Genomic DNA, 18,284 nt, shown 5'->3' on the forward strand with positions numbered 1-18,284 from the left:
ACACAGATGTTGAATCAATTGAAAAGAATTGACTACAATAAAATAAAGAAATACAACATCAGAAAACACCAGAGCAAAATCATCAAAGATTTATCAGAGGACAACACCTTGACTCTCAAACCTGCAGATAAGGGAGGAGCTATTGTAATCATGGATACCACCTTTTACAATACCCAATGTCTCGCACCTCTGAACGATAGGGACAACTATATACCCCTTGATGAAGATCCAACTCCAAGAATACTCACTATGATTGAATCAACATTGGAGAAAGCTCTTGAGAATGACTGGATTACCTTTAAAACGAAGACATATCTACTCAAATCTCATCCTATCATTCCTGTATTCTACGGACTTCCCAAAATCCACAAACAACTCACCAAACCACCGTTAAGACCAATAGTAGCGGGAACGGACAGTGTTTTTGACCCACTAGCAATTTATGTAGATTAGGTTCTACAACCAATAGTACAGAAGACTAACACCTACCTTCGAGAAACCACCCATTTCCACCCATTTCTTTATACGTGATATACAGAATCTACAAAGTAATGACATTCTAGTAACTCTGGATGTACAAAGTTTGTACACTTCTATCCCACATGACAAAGGAATTGAGGTGCTGGAATGGGCACTACTGCAAGAAAATGAGTGTATAGCAGAAAAAACCTTTGTACTAGAACTGGCCAAAATCATTCTACACAACAACTTCTTCAGATTCAACAACCAGTTTTACCTACAAGCCTCAGGCACCTCGATGGGCTTGGCTATGGCCCCGGCCTATGCAAATTTGTTCATGCATCCCCTAGAACTACAACATATTACCACCCACGAAGAATGGGGGCCCAAACTGGTATGCTGGATGAGATACATTGATGACGTTTTTGTAATTTGAAGAGGAGACAGGATACAACTTGAAAGATTCCTGCAGTACATTAACTCAGTCAATGAGAGGATAAAGTTTACAATGGAAATTGGGACACCTAAAATTCATTACCTAGATGTGGAATTGGAACTGGTTGAAGGAGTTATCATTACTAACCTATTCACCAAACCGACTGATGTCAACAACAGCCTACACTATAGAAGTTCACATCCTAAACACCTAAAGAATAATTTGCCCTATAGCCAATTCCTCCGGGCCAAAAGAATAATATCAGTGGATGCCACACTAATGGTTGAAATGGAGAAAATGGAGTCCAAACATTCGAAGAGAGGATATCCGGAAAATGTAATACTGGCAGTTAAAACAAGATCCACCCTCATATCTAGGGAAGATCTACTGAAGAAAACACCAGAGAAAAAAAGATATTCCATTCTTATATCCTCTGAAATACTCTAACCAAAGCCATCAAATTACTTGTCTAATCAGAAAGAACTGGAGGATAATACAACTGGATCCACACCTGAAGGAGCTTTTCCCAGAACCACCCCTAATCGCCTATAAAAGTGGGAAGAACTTTAGAGACCGATTGATGAGGACAGAACGTATTCAAGATCAACAACAAAGGGTACTACATACTAAAATATTAGGCACCTTTGCATGCCTACATTGAAATAACTGCAAGAACATCACACAAGGAGACTATGTGAGGCATCCTCGAACAGGTGCCAAAATTAAACTTCAACACTTTGCAACCTGTGATACCAAATCTATAATCTATGCTTTGAGTTGCCCATGCGGCATTTATTACATCGGTCAGACCAAACGTAAGATGAAGGAGAGATGCAACGAACACAAAAGCAACATTCGTACCAAGAATGTACGATCGGCAGTTGCAAGACACTTCAGTTAGAAAAAACACACAGTAGCCCAACTGAGATATTAAATCTTGGAGGTGGTACATAGAGCACCAAGAGGAGGCAACCACACAAAAAAGATGGACCAACACGAGCTGTACTGGATAGATAAATTGGACAGCATGTGCCCATATGGAATGAATGAAGATTTCCACCTAGGAGCGTTCCTATGAGCAGAAACACTAACGGTGGATGCATAAACAGGGAAACGGATTGTCCGGAAGAACCCAGATTATGAAAACATGAAGTTTGAAAGTTATTAACATAGAATATTTTGCTCCTGAAGAAGGGAAAATTACTTCCCAAAACGCGTTGAGCTATTTGGAACAGTAGTTACGCCTCTACTGTACCTAAAATGTATATATTTTGTGATTGAAGACATGACACTATATGATGATCAACAATTGGTAATATTGCTGAATATAGACTGGCATGTATTAATACATTGTATTTTTCTACTGAAATCAATAACCAAGTGACTGCATGATTATTACCTCTACAGATTAAGAAAGCGTGTAAATGACTATTACCAAAGTGCAGATTGAGATAACCCCAGTTGATGGCCAATTAGCCAGTTACTTTGCTGTGTAAGCAGTTCAGACCAGAAATGGAGTACTGAAACAGATCCTCAAGAGTATTAGAGAAACATTTTGAACAATTGTTTGCCACTGGCAATAACCTGAGTGTGCAGGGGACGCGAGTGATCCACAGCCCGTGGACACTTCCTTTTCCTTGTTCTCTACCATTGCCTAGTGTCAAGGCAGTGTTTTTCTCCTCTGCACCTCACTAAGTATCTTGTAACCCTCTAGCAACGTTTTTTAAAACTTGGTGTGCATACTGTGTTCCCATTCTTTGTGTGTGTGTTTGAATGTGATGCATTGTGTGTGTGTAAAACTAGTTGAGCTCTGCATGTGTGTATGTAAGAATCAGTTTCATAATGTGTCTGCAGATGAGTGCATGTGTGTGCATTGGTATGTAATATTTGGTCACTGCACATCCCACATCCCCTGTAGAGACAGCTGGCATCAATATTTTGGGCCAGCAGCTTCATGCATGTGATTTAAAGTTAAATGTCACATGCCACATGGTATCTATGCCTGCAATGCCAGTTATACTCGCATAGATAGGTCATGGCAACAGCTTCATGCACATTAAAGTTATTTATTTATGTATTTATTAATATGCATATAGCCACAATAGGCTTTACTTATAACATTCTAAAATCATCATATCAACATACATCACAATAAATACTCTGTATAAAAATACAAAACTGCATAGAACACAATAAAAGTTATATAAACAACTCTAAAATTTAGTAAACAACATCCTGAGATAATTGTTTAAGAATTGCTATACAATACTCAAAAAAGTTCACATGTGATGGATAATATTTAGGTCTTGTCCTTTTAGGAGTTTCTCCCAGATCTCATTCATATTGTTTAAATCACAGCTGTTATCGTATGCTTTAACATATCTTAGTCTTATATTGCATACACTTTTACACTCACAAATCAGATGATGTGCTGTCTCAATGAGATCATTCTGACATAAAATACACCTTCTCTCCTTTCTCATGATACCAAGTCTGGATCCCAAAATGTCAAGGCATTCAGACATGTTAAATAAAAAAACTAGGTCGCAGAGAATTTTGCCAGCATCAGGATATGCAGTTAGATAAGACGGGATACCAACAATATTCTCTCTATTCTGTAAGGACACCCCACTGTTATCTTTTGTTGTTAATTGTATGGTGTCTCTCTCTTGTCTTTCGCTGAATAGTATGCCAACCAACCGACAGCATTCTCTTTTGCCCATTTGTCATATATGGATTTCCACCGATCAAGTGTATTCACGTCTATTGCATTGAATGTGTTGAACATGTCAACCATTAATGTACCATTAGCTAAAATACATAACTTTGTGTATAACATGGCTGATCTATATTCCATAACATCACAAATCTGCTTTAAATTGCATTCTAAAATAATGTATTCACTGCATAGGGCTTTCGGCATTCGAAATAGAAATTTTAAAATGTTGCCTTCAAATTTGTTCGATTCCAGCATTAGTTTTGTACCCCAGATCTCAGCTGCACACAATAAACACAATACTATTTTTGATTCACATAGCAACAATATTTTATTAATAGAGATCCCTGCTTGTGTTCCAAAGAAATTACTTAATGCCATAGTACTATTCATACATCTTGTTTTAATATCTATCCATTGCTGCTTTCATACTAGATTATGATCTAAGATCACCCTTAAATATCTATACCATTCAACAATTTCGATTTTGGGACCATCAATGGTCCATTTAAGATTTGTATGTGATATGCGGTTAGATCTTCCTGCAAAGACTCCAAACTTTGTCTTGCTCAGATTTGTCTTAAGTGCGTTCTTCAAAGCAAATGCTTCCAATACTGATAATTTATACTGAAGACCAGCCGGTGTATAGTCTAATAAGATTAGGTCTACCGCGTAACCAAGGCAATCAATTTTCAAGGGTCCTACTTTTAAATCATTTGACAGTATTTTGTTGAAAGCCTCGGGTAAGTCTGCAAGGTATACATTGAAAAAGGTTGCAGCTAACTGACACCCCTGCTTAACTCCTCTGCATGTTGGCAATAGCCCAGATACCTTACCCTCTGACTTTTACAGAGGTGTTTGTGTATAGTAGTCTGATCATTGATAATAGACCAAGGGCGATATTACATTACATGAACTTATTCCAGAGTCTGTTTCTTAGGATAGTGTCAAATACGGCTGAGAAATCAATCAATGTGGCCTATATGGGAAGCTGATGTCTTGCCGAGGTGAATCCAATAGCTGATACCACAATGGTGATGTTATGCAGAGTTGATGATTTCATTAGAAATCCTGAATGATTTGGTGGTAACATATGACAATCATTGATCCAGTGGGTCAGTTCATTATGTAATATTCTAGCAAAGATTTTCACTGGAATACCCAGCATCCCTACAATGCGATAATTGCCTGGTTCTTTAGAACATCCCTTTTTATGTACCAGCAATATGGAACATTCCTGCCATGTTTTTGGCACCTTGTTATGGTTTCCTATCCACCCAAACAATATATGTAGAGCATTAGCCCATTTGTCTGGTGATAGTTTCAATAAAGCATTACACATACAATCAGGTCCATAGCCCTTGAAGAAGGGAGTGTTGAGATTAGTTCTTTAATTTTCTCTGCTGATAAACTGCATTCCCATTCACCAGCCACTATTTATGAAGTTTCCTCAGGGGGTTCTTCTGCACCCACCATTATTCCGACATGATTAAACCATTCAGATTCAGCCACACAGTTAACAGAGAGTGCTTTCTTTTTTGTCTGATTAATGATTGTCCATATGACTTGAATATTATTTAGTTTATATTTCATTTGCTTTCTCTCTTTTATGCCACCACAACCATTTCCTGTGCTCTGCCTTAACAGACTTGATTTTCAAATGTACACCATGTATATCAGCGTCTATGATTATACTAATATCATTATCATATTTAGGCATGCTCTGGTGGCTCACATTCCACCGTTCACAGGTTGACATGCATTTGTGTTTCTGTGTAAATACATGTTTTATTGAGACTATTGCTTTTGGATTGAGTTCCAACATCCTCAGGTCATTAGAATCTGTTATTGCTTGACAATATCTGTTTGCCTTTTACCAAATTGGTAGGATTCCATGTTATCCAATTACCTGCATTATTCAATGCAATATTTCCGACCATATCATAGTAATTTTTCTCTATTTTACCATTCATTAGGAGCAGGTAAAGAGGGAGGTGATCACTCTCTTCTCTACTACCAATAGCCATGTCACAAACAAAATATTCAGCCAGCTTGTTGATTACAATGTAGTCAGTAGTTGACAAGCTTAATCTTCCTATTCTTGTCGGTTTTCTCATAGGATCACTAAAGCTTGAGCCACTCAATACCTTTAACTTACAATTACAAATCTGCTTGTTCCAACCCTTGGCATGTCTATTAATAGGATGATATTTATATGGTCTTGATTTACAGTTTATCATATCTGCGCTAGAGGATTCAGCTAGAACAGCATTGAAGTCAGCTAGCAGGAGGATCGGATATTTGGAGTTACATTCTTTCAGAATTTTATGAACAGTTTGAGTATTCATCTTATTAAAACTACAGTTCAGTGGATTATATAAATTAATCATAAGCATTGCAGGGGATTCATTGTTTTCAGTTTGAATCATCACAGCTAAAACCATGTCTGTTGACCATTTAGTATCGGTTTCTGTCCATTAATGGCGTATAGATGTCAAGAGACCACCTTTGGGACTTCCCAACGTGCCCTCTTTAGCTGGTCTTTGTATGGTACTGCGACCATCAATCTCACAGTCTCCGCGCATCCATGTCTCTTGTAACACAACTACCACAACAAAATTAATGTTTTCTAATAGTCCTTCTTCAGAAATGTAATGGGAGTTTCCTCTTTTGTTCCAAGATAAGACTAAATCAGTATTATTGAGATTGTTTATGCAAATGATCTTTAAAGGTAACGGGGAGCCATTGCCAGTAACCTTCAGACATATCGAGAACAGAGTCTGCTAGTTCTAAACTTGATGTTGTTTTTGGCATTTTAAAATATCTAATAAGGCCTGGCTGGTTACTAGTTTTCACTACATCATCCCTCAATTTTTGATGAGTTTGAGTCTTAATAGGCTCATATTTAGATAAATTCATGTATCTCTCCTGATACAAATATCACAGTTTTCTAAATTCCATACCATAGTGTAACATATAAAGAATCACATCATTAGTACACCATCTCTTAGTAGTCACTCTATTCATATCAACTAGCTGGTTAACAATGCGTAGATTTTTTGATGTACTCATTCTCAAAGGAACGATTTGTTGACATAAACCAAGAATCTGTTTTTTATTAAGCAGTATGCCATTATTATTTTTATCATCAACTTGGAGTTGAAGGGCACATATCTTGCTAACCAAGGGGTCAAAATTTATTATTTCATCTAATTAGGAAGAGTTGACTCCACCAGCCCTTGGCATGTCTACTAATAGAATCAGATTTTTATGGTCCTGATTTACTGTTTATCATATCTGCCCTAGAGGATTCAGCTAGAACAGCATTAAAGTCAAATAACAGGATGATTAGCTATTTGGAGATACATTCTTTCAGAATTCTATGAACAGTTTGAGTATTCACCTTATTAAAACTACTGTTAGGTGGATTATAAAATTTAACAATAAGCATTGTTGGGCATTCATTGTTTTCAGTTTGAATCATCACAGCTAAAACCATGTCTGTTTACATTTAGTATCGGCTCCCATCCCTGGATTGCGTGTAGATGTCAAGAGACCTCCTTTGGGACTTCCCAACGGGCCCTTTTTAGCTGGTCTTTGTATGGTACTGCGACCATCAATCTCAAAGTCTCCGCGCATCCATGTCTCTTGTAGCGCATCTACCACAAATAAATTCATGTCTTCTAATAGTCCCTCTTCGGAAATGTAATGGGAGTTTCTTTTTTTGTTCCAAGATAAGACTAAGTCAGTGTTATCGATATTGTTTATGGAATTGGGCTTTAAAGGCAACGGGGAGCCATTGCCAGTAACCTTCAGACATATTGAGAGCAGAGTCTGTGTGTTCTAAACTTGATGTTGATTTCTGCATTGTAGAATAGCCAGTAAGGCCTGGCTGGTTACTAGTATTTACCACATCATCCCTCAGTTTTTGATGAGTTTGAGTCTTTAGAGGGTCATATATAGATTAATTCATGTATGTCTCCTGATACAAATGTCACAGTTTTCAAAATTCCATACCTTATTGTAACCTATATAAAGAATCACCTCATTAGTACACCATATCTTAGTAGTCACTCTATTCATATCAACTAGCTGGTCAACAATGCGTAGATCTTTTGATGTTATAATTCTCAATGGAACGATTTGTTGACATAAACCAAGAATCTGTTTTCTATTAAGCACTATGCCATTATTATTTTTATCATCAACTTGGAGTTGAAGGGCACGTATCTTACTAACCAAGGGGTGAATATTTATCATTTCATCTAATTTTGAAGAGTTGGTTCAATCAGGCTTTGCATGCTCTACATTAGTGGCATTTTCAGTATAATTTCCAGCTAGTTCAATAAAGATATGTTGCAGATAAGGTAGGATGTTATCTAAGATATATGCATTTATTTGTGCTTTTTTCTTCCTTGTCTTATCTATCTTACATTCTTTTTGTCCCAATATTATTGGAGTATTTTGCATTGGGGCATTTACATCTGCCAAATAATCACACATGTCATTACGTCTTTCATTTTTTTTCTTGGTCTCAATGTGCTTATCTATGGATATGGGTGGTACATAATCTGGTATCACATGATCCTTTTTATTATTAGTAACTCTTTTCGGAGAGCTCACTATTTTACTAGCATCATTGGAACACATATTATGTGTAAGATGTTTTTCAACATTTCTAGGTAATAGCAGTTCCTATCCAAGTGTGAATTGTCGGTGTACATTGCTGCTTTAGAAAACAATCTTTTTTGTTTTCCTTTGAAAATCTTTATATTATCTTTTACTTTGCACTGGTTATCTTTTTTTCTTGATCATGACTTAGTGCATTATTTCCTATATCGTGTGATTTATTACAACTCTCTGTTAATATACAGTTATTGGCCTGCGTGACTCCAGTTATTTATGCGTTACTATCTTCATTACAAATAATATCGGGACACTTATTTGATGGCAAAATTATGGCGTCTGTGTTTGTACTAGCATCTTTTAACATTTTTCACCCTGTGTTAATACTTTTATGTAGTAGCAATGAATGAATATCCAGTTTCTGTTCAATATTTTCACATTTGTCTACTAAAGTGACTAACAGATTTTCCCGTGCTTCAAACATTTCATTTGACTGCATGCTTGTACTGCTTACATCCATTACATCGCTTATTGTCTCTTCGGTGAGATCTATATGAATCAGGGATTTTGTGACAGCAGATTGAGTGGGGCTGGATGATGACATTTCATCACTCTTAGCCTCATTTACAAGCAGCTGTCCAGTTTCCGGAGCAACTTCAAATCTGTCAGCGTTTACTGCCTGAGGTCCTGAGAAATCGTCTACAGTGCTTATGGTATCTATAGAAACGTCACTAGACACGTCCAGAGGAGCTCGAGGACCAGCATTATGCACCTCACTAACACCCACTGTGTTTGCCCAGAGCTCATTTTCCTCAAGTGTTGGTGTTATTTCCTTTTCTGTGTCAGTTAGGAGTTCTTGTTCTACATCATATTCAACATTCACATTGTGGATTATGACAGGAAGTTTGTGAGCATTAGGTGTTGTGTGAGCCTGTTCTTCAAGTGCCCGATCTAAACCTGGATGCATCTCTATCACAGATAAGAATTTGGCATTCACATCTCTTTTGTTGTCTTTTGATATATCTGTCTTATTAGTCGAGGTCATGGGCACTACAATGTTCATAATCTCAGTATCAGAGAAAGGGACATTGAATATTTGGGAAATAAATTTAGGGCCAATACATGGCAGCGCTGCACTTAATTCTTCAGACAAAGAACATAATGTTGCCTCCTCTTCTTTATTTCTTGTGTACTTCTAAATGTTCTTTTTTTCCAAAAAAAGTGTCATTTTTGTTAGCCCTGATTCATAAAGAAGGCCCTGTTTATGAATGATTTTGGGCGTTTGGGTCGGGCTTCCTTTTCAGGCTCACTTTGATCAGTGGGCTCGATATTTCTAGATCTAACGGTCTCATGTAGCACCAAAGAGTACAGTGGTGCATCCTTTCCGTTTTAGCAATGGATCATTTCGCCTGCAATAAGTCGTCACTTTCACACGTTACACTGCTCCCTTCTGAACAAACACGACAGACCACACAAGACAATATCAGTCACTACAACTATGGTGGCCAGCTGCTACTCATTCATAAATCTTCCGCCCCACCCTGCGGTTTGTTTACTTTTCAAATGCCAGTTCTGCCTACACGTAACCGTTTGTGTACGTACGTGAAGTTTACAGAATCTGCAGTATTTTTGAATTGATACAATCTTACCGCTTTCTAAAGGAAATTCACATCCCTTTATAGATTCAAAGAACGACCAAGGCAAAACTGGATAGAGTGTAGTGCTATCACTGCCACAGGCGCAAACCAACAAATAGCAAAACAGCGACTTTAACAGTGACTTTCTTGAAGCGTGCATTGAAGCGCACATTTACACGTTATATGCCTTCTGGGAGAAGGGAGCGTGGCTTCACACTCAGCCCTAAATATAGAGAAATACACTTGTATTAGTGCTCGTACGAGCTTAGCAAAATAATGCCAGTCCTCAGTCTCAAGTCCTTAATATTTGAAGCCATACCAGGCAATTTCTTCAAGATTTTTCGTAAAGTCTTTTCACAGCACCAGGGCCCTTCCCAGCAAAAAAGCGACCTTACCAGCGACTTTCTCGAAGCGCACGCGCTGAAGCACACGGTCATTCGTAATGTTGCCTTATCGGAGAACGGGGCGTGGCTTCAAATTCAGCCCAGGCCCTTTCTTCAAGATTTTCCATAAAGTCTTTTCACAGCACCAGGGTCCTCCCCAGCAAATCAAAGACTTTACCAGCGACTTTCTCGAAGCACTTCATGCATGTGCTTTATGGTTAATGGTCACTTTAAATAACTTGCATTAAGCTGCTGCCATGACCTTTCTATGCAAGTAAGCCAGTAAGTATGCAAGAAATATTGGCATAAATCGGTTGTGACAGCAGCTTCATGAATGTGATTTCAAGTTAATGGTCACCTGATTAAACATGCTGAAGCTGCTGCCACAACCTATACATGTAAGTAATGCTTACTGGCATGGGTAGGATGTGGCAGCAAACAGTGCTTTAAATGGGATAAGAAATTAAGGGGGACCTCTAACGGGCCATGATGTGACATTTGCGGGTGAGCCTTAAAAGGGTCTGTTACACGTTCACGTCCCAAGAAGATAAACCTTTAAAAGAGGTGGGCCTAGATAAATAAAGGGGTGCTCCAACAGTGCAATCATGTTTTCATATGTGTAATGAAAAGGAAGACATTTTACTTTAAAATGTGTATTAACGAATAATTAATGTGTGTAGAAATATTGACCAAAGTAAATATATTCAAACATAAAATAGGACATCAACACTAAATAGGTTGATGGACCATGCATCCCATAGTTCTTTTGAAAGAAGAAAATGAGTCTTACAAATTAAAATCATTCTAATGATAACCTTTTAATATGTGCTGTAAAAATGAAATAATCAAACAATGTACTGTGGTATAGTTTCCATTCAGTTTTTGAAATTAAGCATATTTCTTTACCTCAGAGGAGGTGCAGTTGGTAATTTGACTTCTTAAAGACGTCAGAGATATGAGGAGAGAAGAAGAGTTTGGAGTCGAAGATGACCCTAAGGTTTTTAGCCTCACAGCGGGGAGAAGGAAGCAGGCCAATGGAGGCCGGCCACAGAGTGACAGGAAAAGAAGGTGCACTTGTGCCAATGAGGAGGATCTCCGTCCCGCTGGCATTACGGCAGAGATCATTGATGGCACACCACTGCTGGATTGCAAAGACATAATCCAGGATGAGAGAGGGAGAAGAGGTGGCCGAAGGGAGCCTGAGAGCGAGCTGAGTGTCATCCGCATAGCACTGAAAGTTGAAGCAGAGAACGGCCATGCGGTGGGTGAGAGGTGCCAGGTATTGATTGAACAGCCAGGGGGAAAGGTTAGACACCTGGGGAACACCACAGGTAGAGAGTGAGATAGAGGAGAGGAAGGAACCAAGTTGGACCTGGGAGGGTCGGTCCGAGAGGAAAGAGGTCAGCCAGGCCAGGGCCTGATCAGTGATACCCAGGTTATCACGGTGCAAGTTGAGCAGGATGGCAAGGTTGGCATAAGAGAGATTGAGTAAGATGAGGACAGAGGGGTGAATAGCATCAAGGTTACAGAGCAGGTATTCACTGATGTTCAGGAGAGACGTTTCCGTGCTTCTGCTGCACTGAAGCCAGACTGATGGTCATGGAGACAACCAACAGATTCAGTGTGAAGATTAAGCTGAGAGATGGCCAGCTTTTCCAAGAGTTTGCCCAGGAAAGGAGTGATGGAGATCAGGCGATAGCGGACAGGAGGGGTCGACTGAGGGTTTCTTGAGTAGAGGGTCACATGGGAGTGCTTCAGGGGGAAGGGAAAGTTCCAGTGGCAAAATAGTGATTGCAGAAGTCAGTCAAGGCTGGAGTGAGGGTGTCAATGTGGTCCTTGATGGTTTTGGAAGAACAGGGAAGAACCTGTTTTGATGAGCTTTTTCCTGGATCAGACTTGTCTAGAAACCTCGTCTGGGGTGAAAAGAGGAAAGGCAGAGAAGGGAGGAGGAGAGGTGATCTCAGGGAGGCCAGAGGTAGAGGAGAAGGTAGAGGGAGAAGGAGTACAGGATGAGAGGGTAGACAGGATGCCCTCGGTTTTAGGGATGGAATGAGAAGCCAGTGCCATTCAGAGGGCCTGGGAGGGAACAGGAGAAGCAGAGACTGCAGCAGGATTGGCCAGCTACTTGCAGATTTTAAAGAGTTTTGCTGAGTTGTTAGATGCCGCAGAGATGTGGGCTTGGATTTGAGCTCTCTTCCTATTGAGGTCAGAGTCAGTATTGCATTTGGAGCAGGCGACAGGCCAGTTTGTCAGAGGATGCACAAGATGTTAGCCATTTCCTCTCAGACACCTTAGACTTGCATTTAAGGGTGACGAGGTCTGAGTCGTACGCAGAGTTGCACTTGGCTTTGGGCTTCAAGCAGATCCTCATGACAGGGGCAAGAACATCAAGAGATAGAAGAGTGGAGCTTGGAAAGGGTTGTGTAAGGATATGAGTCAGTGTCATGATGCCTACACCTGGGGACCCAGACCACGTCCAGCAACCCCGGAAGCAGGCATCAAGTTATGCTAAGCAAGCCCAACAACCCCTTCTAGGGGCTATTTGGGTCCAGTCCTGGCACCTATGGCGCCAGGCTCATATGGAGAGTCAGTCCTGGTGCCATAGGCGCCAGGCTCATAGATTAAAACTTACCTGATGCAGACCATGCTGCAAACTTACCTGATGCAGACCATGCTGCAAGAGCTCCAAGCCAAAAGAGGCTTGGAAGGGACTACTTTACTTAGGGACTATTTTTTACTCAGGCGGGGCTGGGGAGTAATACTTACCTGGGACTAATTTGAAGGCTATTTAAACCACGCCCGAAGAGCAGCACACGCTTTGCGTTATTCTGCATCCAGCAGCGTAACGCTCACCGTGCCTGCAAGTCTGCATCCATCCTTCTGCCACGCCCACCTCGAGTTTGGAGCTCCAAGAAAAAGGGAGAAAGAAGGAGAAAAGGTTAGAACAAGAGCAATACCTTTAATCCTTACCTGAATTCCCGATCCATCGCGCCTTCGAGCTGGAAGAAAGAAGTTATTTTTTGCGCGTCACTTCGCCTGCTGCAGCGCTGCGCTGAACTCACCGGCCTTCGCAGCATCTTCACATTCCACTGCATCCTCCTGCATGTTCCCGCCGCACTCCAGCACCTAAGGAGAAGACAAGAACAGCAAGGTGAGTTAAGGGAATACACAGAGGAATATTAGTTACCCCCCCATAGACTTACCTGATTTTACCACTGGGGGTACTATTCCTCTTCACGTGTCGGCGCAGCTTACACTGCATCTTCGCCGAACCCCGGCCCCTAAGGGGAAACAGAAGGACAGCAAGGTGAAACAAAGGGACTAACAAGGGGAACCCTCCTCACCACAATAGACTTACCTGATTTTACTGCCGGAGGTATTATTCCCCAAGACTTCATACTTTCTCTCAGCGCCTGAATAAAGGAGAAAGCAACAGGTTACATATTGACTTTATTTTATCGAACTGTGTTGGAAAATACAAATCCTTACCAGAATACTACCAGTTGCCACAAGGAACTCTTCATTAGGGTCAAGCTGCAACCTGCAAGGAATCGGACAAGAGTGAAAGTCAGGCATTTGAACTCTTATGAACTTTATACTTGCGGCGTCTTGCCGGGAATCTCGGAGTCAATATTGTTCTGGAACTCACCAATTCCTTCGAGCCAGTGAAGCAACTGGTTATCAACGTGCCTCTGCGCTCAATGCAGGATGGAGAGCTCATCTTTTCAAACCATCAGGTGAGACTATAATAGGGGACATCAAAGGTGATCTGTGGGGAGAACAGCGGGGGTGGGGGGATTTACGCTCAACTCCACGGGTGTTTAATTCCCTTTCTCCATTTGCAGAAGAATATTCCTACGGGCCAAGCAAACAAAGCTAGGTGGGCCAGTCCAGTCCGTCATCTCTGCCCTACGAGTCACATTGGTGGAGACCGCAGCTGTCCAGTTCCGATCGACGCCTCTGTGGGAGCCAGGTGAGCATAACAGAACACAAATCCTACCCACAAATTCCCACCCGGGCGTTATGGATACCTCAGAGACTGACCAACTGGCCCAATTACTAGGGGAACTGAGGGCCAAAGTGCATTCCGCCCGTCAGGAAACCAATGCTCTTAGGAGAGAACTGATTCTTTCAAAAGAGCGAACTGATGACCTTGCTAGGCAACTATTGCAAAGCCAGGCTGGACAAGCACCCCTACCTGGTTCCGTGGGAGATCCAGCTCCTGTGTTATCGAGTAACCCAGTGCAAATAAACCTACCAGGAAATATTCCATTAGCTCCACCCGAACGCTTTGCCGGAGATCCCAAAAGGTTCGCCGTGTTAATGACCAATGCCGCTTGCACTTTTTATGCAGACCTGTAGCCTTCCCAAATGATCAAGCCAAGGTAGCCTTTGTATTGTCATATCTCAGCGGCAGTGCAGCTGATTGATCAATTCCACTAGTTACTCAGGATGACCCAATTCTTCGGGATTTTCAGGGCTTTCAAACGAGCATGGAAAGACTATTTGCCCGGCACTCCCAAGGACAGGCCCTGGATAACAAACTTTTGTCCCTACGACAGGGAAACCAGGACCTTCTATCCTATATCGCAACCTTTAATAGGTTGATAGTGGAAACTGGATGGCCTGAGGTGAATCGAATCACGTTATTTCATCGAGGGCTTCGAGGAGAACGCAAGGATGTCTTGGCTCAAGTAGTGAACCCACCACAAGACTGCGCTGAATATATAGACTTAGTTGTCCAGTTAGATCACAGACTTCAGAACAGAAAGGCTGATCGAGCCAAGTTTGAGAATTGGGTGTTGGTCAAAACCCACGCTAACCCCAAAGGAGCAGATGCTTCAGAACCCATGCAAATTGGAGGGGTTAAAGGATCCTTAAACCAGAAGGAAAGAGAAAGGAGACGGAAAATGCAATTGTGTCTATATTGTGGAACTTCTGGGCATTTTTTTATGGGATTGCCCTGTAAAACCACCCAAGAAGGTGGTAGGAGCTGCTGATAAAAGCCATATGGAGTCAGACTCGGGAAACGACCACGCCCGACAAGCGTAGAGGTCTGCTTACCGAGCTTGAAGAAGGATACTCAGACCTGACATTTCATCATACCAATGGTCATCATAGATCGAGGGCAGCCATCGCATATGCACACAGTAAGGGCATACATTGATAGCGGGGCCATAGGAAACTATGTGGACTATGAATTGGCTTCCAGGATGAATCTACCTCTCTGACGAAAAACCACCTCAGATGTCATCACCACAGTCGATGGAACTGAAATTGCCTCTGGGCCTGTAACTTATTCCACCGCAGAGATGACACTATTGGGTCAGGATGGGCATCGAGAGACTATTGTATTTGATCTAATCAAAGCCCCACAGTTCCAAATAATACTGGGGATACCTTGGTTGGAAACACATAATCCTTGTATTGATTGGCGAGAGAAGAGAATAACCTTCCCGGATTGTGCACAAACCTGTTACCCAAAGAAAAGTCAGAACGCAGGCCTGGCCACAGTAACTTTAGCAGTCATGCAACTACCTCCAGAATACCAAGAATTCCAGGATGTCTTCCAAAAAGAACAGGCAAACACCTTACCTCCTCACAGATCGTACGATTGTCAAATCAATCTCATACCCGCCGCACAACCCCCTTGTAGCAGGATCTATGCCCTTACAGAACCTGAGAACCTTCACCTACGACAATACTTAGACCAGTACCTTGCCAATGGCTTTATTCACCCATCCAAGTCCCCTGCATCTTCAGCTTTGTTCTTCGTGCCCAAAAAGGAAGGTGACCTCAGAAAGTGCATAGACTACCGCGCATTGAACCAGATAACTGTTAAGAACCGATACCCATTGCCTCTGATCCTAGAACTACTAGACCAAGTGAAGGACGCTTGTATATACACTAAATTAGATCTCCGGGGGGCATATCATCTGGTACGTGTAAAAAAAGGCGACGAATGGAAGACTGCTTTCCGCACTAAGTATGGGTTATTCGAATACCAGGTGATGCCTTTCGGGTTGTGCAATGCACCAGCAGCCTTCCAATACTTCATGAACGATGTTCTTCGTGAACTCATTGACGTTTGTGTTGTCGTATATATCGATGATGTTCTAGTATACTCCTCTTCAGAATCTGACCATGTGAAGCACGTCCGAGCAGTCCTTGAGAAAGTGCACCAGCACAAACTATATGCAAAACTGGAAAAATGCATTTTTCATGCCACAGAAGTTGAATTCCTTGGGTTTATCCTGACTCCAAAGGGAGTCCCAATGGACTCACGAAAGGTGGACGCAATCCTTAAGTGGCCATCACCAGGTTCAGTTAAAGGAGTACAAAGCATGCTCGGCTTTGCCAATTTCTACCGCAGATTCATCCCGGATTTTTCACATGTTGTACATCCCATCACAGCACTCTTGCGAAAAAATAAACGCTTTATGTGGACTGAAGAAGCTGAAAATGCCTTCCAAGAGCTGAAAGCAAAATTCACGTCTGCACCTGTATTAAAGCACTCACGCCCTGAACTTCCATACATAGTGGAAACCGATGCATCCAGTCTACCCATGGGAGCTGTCCTGTCTCAAAAGGACCCTGAAACTGGCCAGCTTCATCCAGAAGCATTTTGGTCCAGAAAGTTCTCGGCACCCGAGTTAAACTATGCGGTTACCGACAAGAAGTTATTAGCCATTAATTCCGCCTTCAAGGCTTGGCGGCACTATCTTCTCAATGCCAGGCATACCATTACTGTGATCACCGATCACCGGAACTTACAGTATTTAAAGACAGCCAAGGCCCAATCGTCACATCAACTCCGATGGGCATTGTTCTTTGCCGAGTTTGATTTCGTAATAACCTATCGACCAGGTTGTAAGAATGGTAAAGCAGACGCCTTATCCCGAATAGGGATGGGAGAGGCAGAAGTGAACCCAGAACCAGTACCTATAATTTCCGAACAAAGAATTCTTGGCATGACTACTCTACAGGCACTAGAGGACAATCAGGTAAAGATCCAGCAACTCTTTGATCCTACAGCCCTGCAGGACGGGGTAAAAAAAGGCCCGGACTACTCTGTCACCAATGATATGCCTTATTACCAAGGGCGGCTATTTCTGCCACACAAGGAACTACAAGAGCTAGTAATTTCCCATTATCATGATACCCTAATGGAGGGGCACCCAGGTATTGCAAATACTGAAGCTAAAATTAAAAGACAATTCTGGTGGGCCACCTGGTGAAAGGATATTAAATCATTTGTGATGTCTTGTGGCATTTGCGTCCAAAACAAAAGTCAAAAGAAAAAACCAGCTGGACACTTACAACCTTTGGACATTCCTCCTACACCATGGCACACCATATCGTTAGACTTTATTACTGATCTACCCCCATGCAATGGATTTAACACCATTCTAGTTATTGTGGATCTTTTTTCCATAATGGCCCACTTTATTCCTTTAAAGGGATTACCTTCAGCTTTAATCATGGCCAAGGAGTTCCTCGAAAACATTGTTTGCATACACTGATTTCCGTCCATATTGGTCTCTGACCGGGGCAGTCAATTCATTTCACATTTTTGGAAAGAATGCTGTCAATTGGCGCAAATCGATGTGAGGTTATCGACCAGTCAACACCCCCAGACAGACCGATGGTCAAACGGAGAGGACCAACCAGACTCTCGAACAAAACCTGCGTTGTATGTTACATCAGACTGAGAGTAATTGGAAAGACATTCTTTGGATAGCCGAATATGCATACAATAATTCAGTACACTCTGAAACTGGACAAAGCCCCTTTTATACCTTATATGGGCACCATCCTCGAACCTCAGACCTTGATTCACCCCAACACTTAGAAATGCCCGCAGTGGACCATCTGCACACTACGCTTACTCAAGCCTTTGAGGAAGCAACTACATATTTAAAACAGCCGAAAGAAAAATACAAGAAAGATGCTGATCGGCATAGAAGTGATACTCCACAATACCAGATAGGGGACCAAGTATGGTTAGCCACAAAACATATCTATCT

This window comes from Ambystoma mexicanum, chromosome 10 (assembly GCF_040938575.1).
Source record: "Ambystoma mexicanum isolate Mex_15411 chromosome 10, UKY_AmexF1_1, whole genome shotgun sequence".
In the NCBI taxonomy this organism is placed as follows: Eukaryota; Metazoa; Chordata; class Amphibia; order Caudata; family Ambystomatidae; genus Ambystoma; species Ambystoma mexicanum.